The sequence below is a fragment of the Lissotriton vulgaris genome, chromosome 8 (genome assembly GCF_964263255.1).
Source record: "Lissotriton vulgaris chromosome 8, aLisVul1.2, whole genome shotgun sequence".
NCBI classification, from domain to species: domain Eukaryota; kingdom Metazoa; phylum Chordata; class Amphibia; order Caudata; family Salamandridae; genus Lissotriton; species Lissotriton vulgaris.
The window spans coordinates 627,536,323-627,540,794 of NC_141696.1; the positions used below are offsets into that span (position 1 = coordinate 627,536,323).

Below are 4,472 nucleotides of genomic sequence, written 5' to 3' on the forward strand. Positions count from 1 at the left end.
GGTGACCCAAGCCAATTTAGTTATGCACCTAGGTTACATGGAATCCATTTTACAGAGAGAGCAGATAGCCTGGGGCCCTGATTAGCAGAGAACCAGGCCAACTAAGTCGAAAACCAGCTAAACACAGGCAAAAAAAATCTGGGGTAACCATAGTCCGGTATCCACCTTCCTACACAACCCCCCCCCCCCCCCCCCCCGCCCCCCAAACGAAAGGAGATAAGGCTATCCTTGGCCCGGTAAGCCTATATTGCCTGAGTGGCCATATAAGGAAGTACCTGCACTAGCATGGGTACCCCCTGTCTCATGGTCCACTAAGCAGTCCCTCACCCTTGGGGTATTAGAGGGTCTTCACCATAGGGAATCACTACCTTGGGTGTGTTTATGCAAAGTTAAAGGCTGTTTTTGATATGGAGTATTGAAGTGAGGCTCCACTAATTTAGGGCTCAGCTTCCTCCAATTATCTTCCACCATGTGTGCCTTTCTATCTTCAACTGAGTTGCAATGTGCTCTCAGGGTTAACCTCTGGCTACCTAAAGCTGGAGGCTGGGACCCTTGTTTTGGCTTACTGGAGGGACAGTTCAGGTTTGGGCCCTTTGGGTCCCAGGTTTGGCTGTGCCCAACAGAATCCATCTGTGGGAGGTCCCTAACTACTTTTAAGGGGGCTCCCTCAGGAGTTTTTACCTTACTAGGGCTACTAGTTTTTGTGCCCCTAATCTGTTGATGGGGGTGCTTTATTTGACAGGGGGCCCTTTGGGGCTCACTATCCTTCTTGTCCCCTGCAGCCGTGGGCTGAGTAAGGCAAGGTTGAGAGGGGCAGGTTACCTGCTCCAGACTGGGTCCCACCTGAGAAGGGTCCACTGTCATCAGAGGCTCTGTCAGGCCAGGCCTAACAACCTTTGGGACAGTTCCTTCATCAGGGGTAAGATCAGTTCCCCGAGGAGGCTGATCCTGTCCTAATGTCTGGTGAGGGGGAGATTTCTCTTCCTCCTCCATGCTCTCAGTCTGTGTGGAGTGATCCATCATTTCAGGCTTCACAACACAGGTATCAGTTTGAGTTTGGGCTGTGGCCATCACAGCCCCACCAACCTTTTCAGGAGGAGACTCAGCTTGGGTGTGAGCTGTTATCATAACAGCTCTGCTATTCTTTTCAGAAAGGGAGTTAGCTAAAGATGGGGCAGAGAGTTGCTCAGCCCTACCAACCTTTTCAGGAAGGACATCTTGGATTGGGGCTGTAGCCATCACAGCCCCACTAACCTTTCCAGTGACATTTACCATTTTGGAATGGATTTCCTGTTCAACCTCAGCCCAGGCTGAGATTTCCAAATCATTTCCTAGTAGACAGTCTACAGGCAAGTTTGATGACACTGTCACTCTCTTTGGGTCAGTGACACCTCCCCAGCTGAGACTTACTACTGCCATGGGATGATTGGTTTGTATGCCATCAATGTTTGTCACCTGGTATGTGGCACCAGGTAACAGTTGCTTAGAGGGGACTATACAGTCAGCCACCATGGTGATGCTAGCCCCTGTGTCTCTAAAAGCTTCAACTTTCAAACCATTGATGATGGGTTCCTGTCTGTACTTGCTCAAAGTATTTGGGCAATCAGAGAAATTGGCAAACCCCATGCCAGTCTCATAGACAAGATTATTGGGTGATGGGGACCTGGATAGGCCAGGGTCCACCTGTGCTCCAAAAGTAAACCAACCCAGATTCCTGGGTGTGCTCCCACTTCCTGGGGGATTACTGCTGACAGTAACAGGAGGTGTTGGAGCTGGCTTTGGAGGTATGTTTTCTTTATTGCCATTCTTTGGACAACAGCTGTCTGATTTCCAATGGCCAGTCTGTTTACAGACATGGCAGTATGGCTTTTTCTGGGTAGATGAAGTGTCTTGGGACCCACCCCCATCCTTGGAGTTTTGGGGCCCTGGGGAAGTCTTCTCTTTTGATTTATCCCCACCCTTATCTTGAGGTTTGGTAGACTCCTTCTTCTGGTTATTGTCCTGATTCGTAGGCCTAATCCTGGTTCTGACCCATTTATCTGCCCTCTTTCCCAATTCTTGGGGAGAGGTCAAATCTGAGTCCACCAGGTGCTGGTGTAAGAGCTGGTTCTGACAATTACTTAGGATCTGCTCCCTCATAATCAAGTTATACAATCCTGTAAAGTCATGTACTTTGCTGCCATGTAGCCAACCCTCCAGAGCCTTAGTAGCACAATTTACAAAATCAGTCCAGTCCTGAGTCTGTGTCTTCTGGGTGTCTCTGAACTTCAACCTGTACTGTTCAGTGGTTAAGCCAAACCCATCTATTAGAGCACTCTTCAGGACTTTGTAATGTTTAGCATCCTCATGTCTGACAGTGAGGAGCTTGTCCCTCCCTTTCTCAGAAAAGGAATACCATAAGATTGCTGCCCACTGTTCTTCAGGAACCTGCTGTACCATGCAGGCTCTCTCAAGAGCAGTTATCCACTTGTGGATGTCATCCCCTTCTGTGTAGGGGGGCACAATCTTTGTCAGGTTTCTAGTATTATAGGACCTGTCTTTCTCTCAAGGAGTTATGTTGCTGCCACCAGTGGCATCTAAGCCACACATTTTCTGTTCCCTTGCTAAAGCAAGTTTAGCTTGGGCCAGGGCTAACTCTCCCCTCTCTATCTGGAGTTCTACAGCCCTCATCCTGGCCTTATGCTCTCTTCTCTGGGGGGAAGTCATTCCCCTTTGAGAGTTTCTTGAGACACTAGAAATGTGAGAATCCCCTGAGGGAGTTCTTACCCTTCTATTGCCTGGAACAGTTCTGCTTTGTACTCTGGGGAGGTGCTGACCCTCTCCATTTCCAAGTAGGTCCAAGTTGGATTGGCTAAGCCTCCCCACATGAACCTGGTTACCATTCTGAACTGACTCATCTACTTCTGAGTCCTCCTCCTCCTCTTCTTCCTCTTCTTCTTCGTCCACCACTGGGGTGTCCTCATTCTCAGGGGGGTTCACTCTTTCTCCTGATCCTAAGGGAGCTATGCTAGCTTTCTCAAGGTCATCCTTCCCCAGGATGGCTATCAGGATTGGAATGGTAGGGTTGTGACCCTTTTTCAGCCCCCTTGCAGTACACAAGGTACTCAAGTCTCTGTGGCTGAGGTTGTCATAGCTAGAGGTTGCATTGGTAAGGTCAACCATCACAGGTGAAGAGCCTGAAGCTCCCGCCGTGCTAGTCATGACTGCTGGTGAGGTGCAAGTGGTGCACTTACCTACACTAAGTGTTTTTCCTACTGTACCTTGCTAGTGAGTTGTAGGCAGGGTGTGCTAATCCCTTTGATCTACAACTACTAAGTTCAGTAGAACTTAAATATGCTAAGCTTTTGTTTATATGTACCTAAAATACTTGATGTGATCTTTCAATTTGATAAAAAGATTGCAATGGTAAAACAACAGCAAGCTCAAATCCCACCGCTGCCACCAATGTGAGAAGTTGGCCTGATATATGATGTTTCCAATTCTGGAACCACCTTGTATCAGTCCAAACAATCCCTTATGGTGTCTGGTTGTAAGTCAACCTTATAGACAAGCTATCTTAATGGTAGCATAGACTAAGCAGCCTTAAAGGCTAAACTCAAGAGGTCGTGTTAAGCGAGCTGTTTTACCAATCACAGTCCTGTAATATCAAATGAAAGGACACCACACAAGTATATATTATAAAAATATATGTGTTTATTTCTAAAATAATCCCCAGTACTCTTTATGAGCAAAGGGGCACAAGCGTTAAATCAAAAGCACAGTATAACATATGAAAGTTGCACAATTATGGATGAGGGCGGGTGGCCACTCAAACCATATATTAAGGAAGTGGTATAAGAGATACCAATCGAACAGTGGTTAGGCCTAGGGAATCGCTGGGAGCAGTTGGGACAAGCAATGCTGAAGTCGGGAAAAGCCCGCGGGATTCAGGTGCAGCGCTTAAAGCACACGCATGCACCAATGCAAAGTCAATGGTGCGTAAAAGTTACACAGTTAGAGTTTAAGGATACTTCCGCTGAGCCTAGAAGGACAAAACTTTAGACACAGACCGTAGAGGTGTGTACCAGTGTGGGAACACCGGCGTTGCTGAGTTACCTCACCCACAGGAAGCGGGTGCATAGGGTCGAAGTGGCGTCGGGTTTCGTCACGCAGGTTGTTGGTGCTTGAAGCTGAAGATGCTGCAGGCGATGTGAAGGAGAAGTGTCCGGTGTGATCCAAGGGTGGATCGGAGTCGTAAAGTACCTGAAAGCAGAGGGGACAGAGTTTGGGTCACTCAGCAGTGACCAGGGTGGAACCAGGACGGAACCAGGCAATGTCGGGCGCAATCAGGTGGTTGTAGAGGAGCTTCTCTCCGCTGCCACGTGGACTCTGGGGCATCTGCGACCTCCAGGAGCGGGTCACGAGCTGTCCCACGCAGGCTCTCACTGTTGGCGCTGTCGGCTTCAAGATCGGAGCAAACAACAGTTGGCAAG

General features: G+C 48.5%; 1 pseudogene; it reads right to left on the bottom strand.

The window, feature by feature from the left end:
- Positions 1–925: 925 nt before the first annotated feature.
- LOC147697822 (uncharacterized) lies at positions 926–3,201 on the bottom strand (annotated as a pseudogene).
- Positions 3,202–4,472: the final 1,271 nt, after the last annotated feature.